The 13,932-nt window shown below is 30.1% G+C and overlaps 1 protein-coding gene and 1 non-coding gene across 2 annotated transcripts in view; one reads left to right on the top strand and one right to left on the bottom strand.

The window, feature by feature from the left end:
- LOC107456692 (cuticle protein 10.9-like) overlaps positions 1-13,932 on the bottom strand; it is a 56,537-nt gene that overhangs the window by 23,592 nt on the left and 19,013 nt on the right. The window lies entirely within an intron of this gene.
- TRNAE-CUC (transfer RNA glutamic acid (anticodon CUC)) lies at positions 7,655-7,726 on the top strand. The gene has a single exon. It is a non-coding gene; the product is annotated as a tRNA-Glu (tRNA).

Here is a 13,932-nt window from a genome sequence, read left to right as displayed (position 1 = left end):
CTATGTTGTGTATTATGTCATATTAAATTTCAATTATAACTAATATTCTTCTTGCTATTATGTAAATCTACTACCATCACATACAATATTTTCCTATTATTTAAGTGAAAAATGAAAGTTTCATCAGGAACATGAATCTCATAATTGATCACACAAATGCACGCTTCGGGCATTGTTCCAAGAAGATGGGAAGAAATCCTCTCTTAAGTGTAACTCATAGGGACGTTCTAAAATGTTAATCCGATTGACTCGAAATTAATTTCATTCAATTCACCATGAAAAAAACATAAAAGAATTTCGTTATTGCTTTTCTAGACGAAATTCAATTCCCCCCCTCAAATCCCTCCCCCCAATTCCCTTAGCGAGGGAAGTGTACAAAAAAAAGTAAAGGAGCTCTCAGACACTATTTAAAATATCAGAACAAATTTTTTTGTAAAGAAAATTTCTTGGCTGGCAATTATTCTGGAAAAACACCCTTGCCTTTGCTATAATTACTAGACTAATTATAAAATAAGTGTAAGTACTTTAACATCAATTTTTCCATAAAGGAATTAAGTATTGTATTATTAATGAAATATAGTGTATATTATTAAAAAAAATCAAAATCAAAATAATATTTTTAAAAACCACGTTTTTGTAGTGGAGAATAATAATTAAAAAACAAAAATTTTAAAAATGAAAAACGTGGGGCACATGAAATACATAACATTAACAGTATGTGTGCTGATGAGATTATGTGTATGTATATCAGTAATTATATCTGAATGTGGATGTGGTTGTGCATGTGTATGAGTAAGAAAATGTGTATATGTATGTGTATATGTACTGTTATGTATTTCATGCGCCTCACATTTTTCGTTTTTCAAATTTCTGTTTTTTAATTATTATTCTCCACTACAAAAACGTGGTTTTTAAAAATATTATTTTCTTTTGTACTCATTTCCAAAATCTTAATTTTTTCACTCACTGCACACAAAACTTTTCAACTGACATGTGACACTAATTTGAAATAATCGAATCGACAACAAAAGACAATCGCGAAAATATTAATTGTTTCTTTAATTTTAATTTTATTTTACTCTGTATGTCTTTTTTCTCTTCATTTTCATGCACTGTCATCCAATTCTGAAATATGTGCCAAATTTGAAGTCTGCAGCTAGTCGGGAAGTTTGTTTAAAATCGATTGCAAAATTCCACTCAAACAGACATACACAAAGGCAAGTTGATATAAACGTGATAAAAAAAAGAACAATATTTCTTATGTAACAGCCTGTTTATCATCAATAAACCAAAATAATTGAGAAACAATAGTGAGGGGTGGTTGAGGGAAGCGAGCAGATGGCAGATATAGCACCAAGTGATAACATTGATTAAAATAGAAAACTACTTGCAATAAATATCAAATTTAATAATTTTTTTAATAGATAACATTCAAAATCGTCACAAGACTTTTTTTAAAAAAACCACATCAAAATTTTGATATTTTTAAGGAAAATAAATATTTTTAGGCCGCATTTTGAACTTCAGCTGTTATTGTTATGGCCTAAATCTGAGATGGCTTCCAATCCAAAATTGAAGCTTCATATGTGTGTACCATGTTTTATTCTTCTATCATTACAGGCGCGATTGTTTCCCCTATCCGCAGTACTATATCACGATTTTAATAAACTTTGTTTCCATTATTAGAATTCGTATTTAATACTTTTCAGTCGGTGAAAACAATAAGCTTTGTTCACTCACGAGAAGTGTAAAAGGAATTTTATTCAAATTTCGCGAAACAGAGGAAATCGGAATTCACTTCCACGAGAAACGAATGCCATTTTTCTTTTGTCTTGGCTCACTGAAATCTTATTGTTACCATAAAGTTGAATTCTAGGAAATAATAACATTTTCTCATATAAAAAAAAGAAAGAAATACTCTAGTGTATTGAAAGAGGACATTTTTATGACTTTGATTCCGGTCCCACACTGTAGCAGAAAATAATAACATATTTCATTTTAAGCAGGTTTGAAAGTCACATTAAATACCTTTCCAAACTTGAATTTCTTCAATTAGACTGCTATAAGAGCATTGTTTAAACAAAGGACAAAATTAAGGTATAAAACGTAAATTTCTGAATTTGTATTAAGAAAATTAAGAGCTATGTAAATAAACAATGAATAGACTAATTATGCTAAAAAATTTTTAACAAAATCCCGATATGTATTAAAGTGTGAGATAAGTACTTGACTGAACGTACGTACGGAAGAACTTTTATACTCTTTATAAATGGAATATGTATTTAGAGGTAACGATATTTCCTAACTCTCCACACTTTTACTCTCTCCGTTGCCATGGTATCCGCAAATCTTTGCCAGTACGTTCCCACTTCTAAATTAAACGTAAATATAAAGAATTTTCGTAACCATGGTAACGGAGAGGGGGAAGTGTGAAGAGTTGAAAAACCGCGTAACATTGAAGCTTCTAATCTCTTGACAAAAAGTATTGTTAATGGTGAAAGAGGATTCAAGATCAATGAAAGTACGCTTCATGAAGGTGTTTATTCACAAGTCTAGTTTATCCCAATGGACACAGGAGTTCGCTTGCTTTCTGCGCAGGATTCAAAATTACAGGATTAGGGAGTTGAACATTGATAGTCATAAACTCGGTATTGTTCAACACCGGTTAAAAAAAAAAAAAACTTAAAAGATAATGAAATATTTTAAAAAGATATAAGAACCGGGAGGATTCCGGGGATAGAGCGTTCGCCTCTCAATCATTTGTCCAAGGTTCGAATCCCAACAGTGGCTGGTTGATACAAATATGCACTCGGCTTGCCCCGTTATCTATGGTGACGTAACATATCCTCAGTGGTCGGATTATGGAGTAGCGGAATATGGGTTAGAATCCCGCTATCGTAGGGTTAGCCGTGGGAAGTTTTCATAGTCTTCCTCCCCATGTAACGCAAATGCTGCGTTCTCTTCTGCGTTGGGTTCAAAATCACAAGGTTACGGAATTGAGCATTTGTAATGGTATATTTTATATGGTTCTTATAAATTTATATGATATTAATACCATATAAAGATATTAAATTTCAATTATAACTAATATTCTTCTTGCTATTATGTAAATCTACTACCATCACATACAATATTTTCCTATTATTTAAGTGAAAAATGAAAGTTTCATCAGGAACATGAATCTCATAATTGATCACACAAATGCACGCTTCGGGCATTGTTCCAAGAAGATGGGAAGAAATCCTCTCTTAAGTGTAACTCATAGGGCGTCCATAATTTGACGCCCCTTCATTATCTCCTCGCGATACAATTGCCTAGAAAGGTGTTATAGAAGCATCAATAACTTCTCCCCCGCAATTTATTTACACGAAGAATTTCATTCCTTGCTTGACATCAAAATGCTTACAAATTGTACCTCTGCCAAAATTATGCATTTTATGAAGGAAACGCGTGTCTTGTATTATTACATAAAAATGAACAAAAATAAAGGGAAAGCAGAATTAGGACACTATAATAATTTCAACATGAAATTAAAGGTCGTCGTATGTATTTGTTTAGATGATTTTGTTTTGAAGTTTTATTTGCATAATCAAATAAGACAACTGGTGGCATTCTGGATCAAAAAATGCATCGGGAAAAAAAAGCATGATTGGCGAAGATTCCGTTTTGATTCAAAGTTATAAGATAAAATTTATGTTCAGAGATTGTTATTCAGTTGCTTTTTTTCGATTATTAAACAAAAAACAAGTTATATTTACTTTTGTAATAAATTTTATATACAATTTCGTACAATTGACATACGAAGTACAATATACATTGTGTACTGTATGAACCAGGTTATCTGGTGGAGTTCTAGATTCCAAAAGGGCGGGAATAAAGCATGATAGGCAAAGATTCAGTTTTGATTTTTTAAAGTTATAAGATAAATTTTATCCTTAGAGATTGTTATTCAGTTGCTGTTTTTCGATTATTAAACGAAAAATAAGTTATATTTATTTTTGTAATAAATTTTATTTAAAATTTCGTTCAATTAACATACGAAATATAATATACGTTCTGTACTGTATGAAACAGGTTACCTGGTGGAGTTCTAGATTCCAAAAGGGCCGGAATAAAGCATGATTGACAAAGATTTAATTTTGATATACAATTAAAAGATAAAATTTATACTTAAAGATTGTTATTTGGTTACCGTTTTTCAGTCGTTAAATGATATAAGAGTTATTTTTATAATAAACTAGTTGACTCCCCGTCCTGAGTACAGGTTGAATAATAAGAAAAAAAGAAAAAAAGTCAATAAATCAGTATTGAATTACGAAATCTTGCACAAAACTGATGAAGTACCAAGCTTACCAAAATACTTAGTATATCTATATAATAGGCCGGGATAGCCTGGTCGGTAGGGCGCTGGGCCCATGTCCGAGAGTTCTTGGGCTCGAACCCCGAAGGCCGAAACTCCCCGTGAAGTAAAGTGACTGATGTACGTTAAATCTGTCGAGTCGCAAAAGTCCTCAGAGGTATTGACTTGTTATGTTCCCATAACCCTCTGGGGGTACTGGATTGGAAATCGATCGTTCTCTGATTCAGGTTAAAATTACGATTTGTGGATGAATGAATGGATGTATGAATGGGTCCGCCCTATAAACGGGTGCGACGTATGGTGTGGCAGAAGTCGAATTCTTGGCCATATATGGCACCACTGAAAAACAAGAAACGCACACTTTGCCTTAAATTTGCTCGGTTTCACCACGCAGATTTGACCGTGTGGCAAGTGGCATTCGCAACAACAATAACAACATATCTATATAATTATTGTCTATTATAAGCAATTATAACATTTATCACTTTCAAGCTAATATAGAATTAATAATTATCAATTCTCAACCTGTTATTGATTGTAATTTGGCACATTCCTTGTGTTGAAAAGAATTTATATAACAAATCTGGTTTTTTTATTTAGTTTTATTTACTGTTCGAATTGTTCCATAAGTGCATCGTTTTATGGCATTCGCAAAATGTTGCATCGATTAAAAAAAGAAAACAAAAATCTTATATTAGAATAAAAGCAATTTGCATTTACGAAAGAGTTTCTGCGTTAAACCATTTATTTTCTCATTTAAAAGGTATTTAGGAGTTAATTAATTAATTCGAGACATAAAATAAGAAGTTCCTATGTTGTGTATTATGTCTTCATTTTTTACGTTGCCAAATTAATGCATTAATAATTTAAATAATGCGAATGCAGTGTGCCATTGACAATTTTCTTCGTTAGAGCTTAAATAATGATTGTGTTTGAACTTTTCGATATTTGAATTGAATGTGAGGCACTATGTTGACAAAACTTACAGGAAATTTTTTTAAGGAATAATTTAGACTTACTTTTTAACTTGCGATTATACTTCTATTTCTTATTAAAAATTTTGATTCAATAGAGTTTGAAAGGCAACTAAAAATTTTTAAAAAAAATCAATACCTATACCTTAAAAGTAATATAGAAAATTTGTGTTCCTTCTTCCTTTTAAATAGATCACCATTCTTTGTTGGCCACCATCATTCTGACCAATATTTACTTCATACAATCAAATGACCAATTACTAATCCAATTGACCAATAATTACTAAACTCATGTGCAATGTGAATTTACTTAATCGGAATGGTGCAAAACTGTTAGTCTAACTTTTACACAAATTGGCTAATTGTATAATCCAGTTCTCTGCAAACAGCCTCCACCATTTTGTAATTTACTATGATATTGAAAAGTTTCCAGTATTTTTTAATGCTTAATGCAGTGACATAAATTTAAGCTAATTAAAAAATGTGTCACCTATTGCTTAATTAACGATTTATTTCATGCAGTTTGCAGTAAGCTCAGAGAAATGAAAGCTTATTAAAAATAGCCTTATTAAAGGATTATGGCGACAAGCTTAAGCAAATTCAGTTTGATTGAATAATTCTTCGCATATTTCTTAATTACCATGAAGTCATATATCCTGAATGTAATCAACGTAAAAAAATATCAGGCTAAAAAACTTTTTCAATCAGCCTGGTGCATTCTAAAGTTTCACTGATGTTTGCATAGATCGGATTTTTCAAATAGCCTTAAAACATATAACCTATAGAGAGCATATTCACGAAGATATAGATGATTAAACTTTCTTTCAGGTCTCATAATTCTAACAGACGAAACATACAGGAGGAAAAATTTTATTTTAAAAATTTAAATAGTTCCTATAAATTTAGGGGTCCTAAACTATGGGGGGAAAAGTAGAAAATTTGCTACCGGCAAGTGGCCAACTTCAAAACATGTAGTTACTTTTTCAACATTTGAAAGTTTTATAAGCTATTAAATAAACCTAATAATGTAGGCATTTCTTTTGAAATATTTCTTAAAATATGGTAAACAATACAAGATTCAGTTCTAAAACAAAAAATAATTTTACGCGACAAGCCTGAAATAAAATTTCTTCAGGATATTAAAAAATAATTATACTTTCACATTTATTAAAAAAATAATAAAATGCACAGGGAATGTATTTTTTGACGAAAAAATGTAGTGATCGGGTGACCGCTGCCAGAAAATTTTTTGATCGCCATTTGTTGCATTCAGTCGCCGTTTGGCGACATTTAATTCTGCCCTATGACCTAAACTGTACCCCTCAGGCTTTATAATAAATCAAACTCTAATTAAAATTTAAATCAGGCAAAAGAATATTTAAAATAATTTAACTAGAAAATAATTATATAAAAATTTAAACAAAATGTCATACAAAATTCAATAAAATGCTGAAAAACTTTATTTTAAACTTTGAAATAAAAGCCAATTTGAAACTTTTAGTTCATATCATCCGTTTTTCAGTTTATATATATTTTTATTTTGACAAAAATATTTTTACTTTAATCTCTTATTATGCTGTTGTCTTATTTCGCTATGATAGATATCAATTATTGCATAGATTCATAATTTTAAAAAAACTCACAATTTCGCAATAAAGTTTTACGTTTCATCAATTGTCACTTTCACTTATTAAACAAATTAAAGCAGAAATTTATATTCCACAATTTTTATAACTTACAATGCAAAAATAATATTTTAAAACATTTAGAAAAGTTTCTAATTTACTAATTATGAAACTTTAAGTTACGAAACCTTAAATTATAAAACGTTAAACTAATTATAAACATTCTTTCTTGTTAAACATTCGAAGAACATTAAAACATTCGAAGTTGGCCAAAGAAAGAGTAGAAAAGAAGCTTTTTTTTCCGCATCTATATCCGTCCATCTTTCCATTCCTCTAGCGATTCTAGCCTCTCATTTTTATCCCTTCTACTTTTTCTGTTTTGTTTTCTTATTAATTAATTTAATAGCATAGAGATTCTTTATATGTAACTTCAAAATCGCTTTTTTTAAAAGTAAAGGCAACTCACATTTGCTTGAGGTCGGTATAGAAAAATACTGCACTCAATTGCAAGCAATTTTACCTTAATTTTCAATGGTTAGGTTATACAATTCGTTTCATTATAGTTGTTGATAACTATTTGAACAATCGAAGTTATTCTATGATTTGAGAATGATAAACTAGAAAACACTTCTCATTGTGTATTATGAAAAATAATTTTTTTTTACATATTTATTGTTAAATCATTTGCAAGTAAGTCCCTCGTGGTCTAGTGGTTAGGATACCTGGCTCTCACCCAGGAGGCCCGGGTTCAATTCCCGGCGTGGGAATGAATTTTTTTTTCCTTTTTAAAATTAATATTAAAATCTTTTTAGTTAGAAAATATAATATAATTCAAAACAATTGAAATTGTAACACTTAATTCTTCAAAAACTAGAAGTTCAGCTTTTTCTCTAAAGAAATTTTTTTAAAATGAAATGTTAAACTGAGTAGAAACGTTTCTATTCTAACCAAATATAGTTAACTTCTTAACTTAATTACCTCTAAGTGAGTTATCCAAAGGCATGGCCAAGAGTCAAGGCATGGCCCCCTTCTAGTTGGCCATGATCAAGGCCACTCAGTAAGTTTGTGATGTCCCCCACGGAAATTCTAGAATCCATGCAGTTGCTCAGATTTATATTAAATTCAAATCTTTTACATTAATTTCAATTCTTTTTTGAGGGAAGTAAAATGTCTTTGCTTTAGGTAATCTGTTTTATTAATTGAAATTCATGTACCGGACGCATGCATGTGATTCAATAATAAAGCTAAAATGATTTTAATTTTTTTTTATTCATTATTATTTGTTGTCCTTCCCGGTGGCTTTATGTTATTAAATTGAGTAAAATACGTTTTTTGTAGTTCATTCTATCAGAATTGAGATTAACTATATTCAGCATCACTGGCCATGATGTTATTGCTCGCGGTCATTTCATTATAGTCAGAATTTACCACTATCAAGTAGTTTTCTCCGGTACATATCCCTTTCGAGAGGCCGTAAGACCAATACTGAGCAGTTTTAATAATTGTCAAATATATCACTATAATACTTTATACGTGTTCTGACTGAATACCCGTTCATAGTACAAGGTGGTAAAAAGTACTCAGCCAATATATCAGAACTAAACAACGCTACGAAATCCTACTCAAAATTGAAAGACTTATACTAAAGCTGTTAAGCGTGAATATTATCAAATAAAAGCAAATAGTCGACTCAGTGTTATTTGTCATTATTTTTTAATATTCGTTTTTGCAGACTTTATTATAAGCTTCTTAATCACATATTGAAAAAAGTCGTATTTCATAATTACAATTTTTCTTGCTTATTATTCGTTAACGAATATTATATAATATAAAATTAGCAAACTTTTCGTACTTTCACTCGGGAAATAAAACAAATTTAAACATCATTTGTCTTGTGTTGTTTTATGAATTCTAACCAAATAGGAAACTATCTTCGCAAATAAACATCAGACGTCGTTAAAGTGCTGAAATTTTTATTATTTGGAAACCTAATAAAATAAACAACTAAGTCTTATTTCCAAAAGAAATAAAAATTTAATGACATTGTAGACGCTTATTTACTCTTAACGACAACCTACTTTGATATGATTTAAATTTCATGAATATTTATGCTTGAATGCAGAAAATTTCTGTGCATTAAATAATAATTAGAGAAAGGCGTTGCACTTAAGGACAGTTTGAAAACAAATATTTTTATTTTTACTTGGGTAAAGATTATAGTAGAAATAAAAGTAATATCTTATTGCTTACCATTTAAAGAATCTATAAATACTTTAAAACTAAAAATGTATTATTTGATTAGGGAGTAATAAATTATTTTTTCACAAAAAGATACCTTGCAAGGTATCTCAAGGTACAGTACTATGATGTAAATAAAAATCAAAAATAAACTAAATGAAAAAAAAAACCTTGGTACTAAATGAGAAATAAACAAAATATAGCAAATAAATCTTATTTAACGAATATTAAGTACAAAGCATTACAGAAAAAATTTAAAAAGGCTTCTGCATCTACCAGAGACATATCTAAAATTCGCAGGGAACTTGAGTGATTGTTACTGACGCACTGGGAACCTTATTTCTGAGGGTGAAGGCAATTTGCATATTATCCCATCTTCATCTATTTCATACATCGTTTCATTTCTTAAAAGGAAAGTGTTCGTTCCCGTTTTATCAAGGTATTGGGTTCGTCCTATAAGGTACAACTTCAATTTAGTCCCTAGTTAAAACACGAAGAAGAAAGACAAAAATATAGTTTGTAAAAGTCTGTGCGGTTAGTTGTTCAGATTAGTTAACCATACTATTAAGTAGAAAATTAAAAATTCAACTACTATCATAATATTTGACACTAATCAATTAGGAAAAAACAAAGAAATTTTTTTTTGAAATAATAATAATTTAATGTTTTTCCTTCTATTTTCTTGCTCCTATAAATCGAACTTTAAAGTTGCTAGCTACTATACACTAACTCTTGGTGGCTAAGGGAATGTAGTGTATCTACCACTACAAAAATGTAATTCCAATTCATTAGTATATAAGACATCTTAACTCGATTCTATGGTGGGGTAGCTTTTCATAGATGAAGGTTGACATTGTCGACAACAACTCGCCCCACAGGAGCAACTATGTCAGGATAGTTCTGTTAGTCACCACCTATTGGTGGTGGGGCTATCCCAAGGTACCAAGGTAAAGTTTTATATAACATAAGGTGGAACCTCTTAATTGACGGGCAACATTCAAAGGTTCAGCAAAACTTAGTGTGGTTATTAGTATAGAAACTCAGTAAGTAGCAATGACTAATGATAAAAATATCAACATTTTTATTTCAGCATTGATTGGAAAAAATATTGTGTAAAAAACAGCTTATAACTTCTTGCAAAAATTTAGCAGACATTAATAACATACACTTGTCCAAGGTACGGAAGCACAGAGACTATGGTGACATAGGAAAATCCTTTATACACTAAACATAATCGTAGAAACCAAATCAATATCGTTTGCACATGTGATGATCTAATTAGATGCAAGAAGGAATAACAGTGGTAAGTTTAGTTGTAACATGCCTACTTCCTTGAGGAAATCTAACAATACCTCTAAAACGGAGGTAATGTACGTCGTAGATTGATCTTATCAATAGAAGTCATAATGTGGCGTTATCTTTCTATCGCCATCTATAAAATTAAAATAAATAAACATTTATTCAGCTGGCAAGAATTAAAATCGATTATGTCTTCGTCATCAGTGAATTTGATTTCCTGCTATCTATGGCCAATGCATGTCAAAACAATTCTTCCCATTTACCTCTCAAAATCTTGATATAGCTAAGAATTCTGAAAGGGTGTTGAAAATTATTTTTCATACCAAAAAAATAAGTAAATAAATTGAAGCAGAATATCTTCAGCATCTCTCTTGATTATGAAAGAAAGGTAAAATTATTTTTGATAGAACTTCATCACACGGTTAAAAAAAAAAATACTTAAAGCGTAACAATACTGTTTAAAAAATATTAATCTGATTGTTTTTCAAGTATTAACTCACAAGTTTCAGATTTAAGGCATCGAATATCAATAAATAAGTAATGAATATTGAGTGCACTGTGAAAAATTACGAATCAAATTACAGTAGAAAGTACCAGAACTTTGGGTGCATCAAATTCATTTTGCAGTAAAATTCACCACAAACCATTTCACCTTACTTTCTACAGTCATATTTAATTAGAGTGATTCAGCTATTTCACTGTATTACTATAAAAAAATTATGGTATATCAGATTTTTGAAGTTCGTGATATGATCTAAAATTCTTCAGCGTATAGTTTATGATCATCATCGTATCGGATATAATTCTCATCGTGTAGTACATAATTCATTACAATTGCTTTAAATATTTTTTTTATTAACATAAGTCATGGATCTTAATAATACTTCGAATAAAGTGTTAGAAATTACTTACTTTCAAGTGAAAGTGAAATTTTTTATCAATTTGAATATTCTCTTCTTTTTGAATTCTTCGTTCCGGTCATGCTTCTTCGAAGCTCAAAGGAAAACTTTTATTTTAAAATTCATGATGAACGCAAGAATTCAGGTTACCAAGAAATATTTTTAATCCAAAAAATATAAAACTGAAACTTTAGAACGGCTTAACGTTACTCACTTCTTAGACGTACAGGAGAAAAATGGTTATTTCAGTAAGCAAACGTTTTCTAATAGCATTGATGGTAACAGCACTTGCTGTGGAAGTGCATATGCAAACACCAGTGCAGTCAGTTCTCAAGCAGCCTGCACAATTTACCAAACCTTTTACTTATGGTTATGAATTTGGTGATGGATTGGGAATGTCCCAGTATCGACATGAATCTTCTGATGAAAATGGATTTGTTACTGGCAGTTATGGCTACCGGGATCCATATGGCGTGTACAGGAGAGTTCAATACAATGCTGGTGTCGATGGATTTCGTGCCAATATTTTGAGCAATGAGCCAGGACTTGCAAGTCATGTACCTGCTGATGCGCCTTATTCCGCTCTACCACCTCCACCAGCAGCCGTAGTTCAAAGTTTCAGAAGAATACCTGTATTTACTGCAATTCGAAAATGAACATAGTGTATGAATCTACTGGATTTTCGAAATATTGTGTGTTTTAGGATACGGAATATCATTTCAATGTTTCTTGGGGTATGAAATTTAAAAAAATACTAAAATCTGCAGAGTGTGTGGTACAGAATTATTTAATAGTAGACAAAATTTTGAGGCAACTGCATTTTCAATGGTTATGAATTTTTTGTGAAATATTGTTCAGTAATTTTTACGTTAGCATTCAGTAACTTTTGATTTCCGAATTTATATACTTAATTTTGATATTGCAAATAAGTTATAATTCATATTTAAAGTTTTATCTGTTAATATATTTTAGAATAATTCAAAAGTAATAAAATGTTTTCTATGTATGTTTGGTAAAGACAATCGCATTTATGATGCACAAAATGGCCCACATTTAAAAGCTTTTTCAACGAAATTTATATAAGTTTACATTTTTTAAGCAGTTAGAGGGATTTTTATTAATATTTAAATAATATTTTAAATATCTAAATCATTAAAATTTTAAACAATTTTATTACTTAAATTACTATTTGTTTTCTTTTTATTGTTAAGTCTTGAAAGCGAATTAGATGCCAGTTATATTCGGTAATACCATAAAATTACTTTTTTCTTCTTAAATAAATCGAAAGAAAGCATTTGTTTTTAAAGTTAAAACGTTCTAGATAAACTTCAAAATGTAATTTAATGGTTTCAGGTGTTACCGGCGTTTTAGATCAGTCCCCCCCTAAAAAATAACACTTTGTAAATATTATTGAATTTTCAAAACTAAAAAAATATTTAAAAAAATCTATTCATTTTATCGGAGTCAGCGAAATAGTTTTATTACAGCTTTATAGCCGTAGCCTCGCTTGGAGTCTACAGGAAAGTTGAATACACCGCCGGTGTAGATAGATTTCGGGCTAACATACTGAGCAATGAACCAGGGCTAACTAGCCACATCCCCGCACTTGTCTCGTATTCTGTTGAAGCACCAACCTTAACAGCCATTGCTCAAAACATTCGAAGAATTCTGCTTTTGCGAGTAATTAAGAAACGAATAACAAAAGTTGTTCCTATGTTTCTTTTAAACAAAGTGTTTTTAAATAATGCTGTTGGTTTACAAAAAATTTTATCATTATTTTAATTTCGCTTATTTTCTTTAAAAAAAAGCCATTTGAACTTATTGCCTATCTCTAGTCTTATCCCAGGCATTTTTTAAATAACTAGTTTTATCACGGAAGTAAATTTTAACCATTTTGGAAGCTTTAAGTTCAAGAAATATTTGACACCTGTATCGACTTTATATTTTAAAAAAGCAATTAGTAATTAGTCTCTAAATATTATTTTTGTTTAGTTAAGGTTTCCAGCTGTTGTGTTAAGTTTTAGCAAAGGTAAGTTTAGTTAAAGTTTCCAATTGGCTCTTCAAAAAGCAATAAATATTTAATATCTAAATACTATTTCTGTTTAGTCAAGGTTCCCATTTATTTCATCAGTTCTTCAAAAAACAATTAGCAATTAGTAATTAGTCTCTTGACATTATTCCTGTATAGTCATGGTTCCCATTTGTTTCATTGGTTCTACAAAAAGCAATTAATAATTTGTCTCTTGATATTATTCCTGTATAGTCATGGTTCCCATTTGTTTCATTGGTTCTAGAAAAAGAAATTAATAATTTGTCGAGATATTATTTCTGTTTTTTCAAAGCTCTCATTTGTACAGATGGTGCATAAATAATTTCTGACAAATTGAGAATGAGAAATTTATCAGAAACTATTTGTGCTTGGTTACAATCATCGCTTGTATTTAATTCTAAATATAATGGTACCAATTTTCAAAAAAGAAATTATTTTACAAACTTTTTACTTTTAAAACAAAGCTATTGATATCATATACTTTTTG

This window comes from Parasteatoda tepidariorum, chromosome 2 (assembly GCF_043381705.1).
Source record: "Parasteatoda tepidariorum isolate YZ-2023 chromosome 2, CAS_Ptep_4.0, whole genome shotgun sequence".
NCBI lineage: Eukaryota > Metazoa > Arthropoda > Arachnida > Araneae > Theridiidae > Parasteatoda > Parasteatoda tepidariorum.
This window is presented reverse-complemented; position numbering and strand designations above follow the sequence as displayed.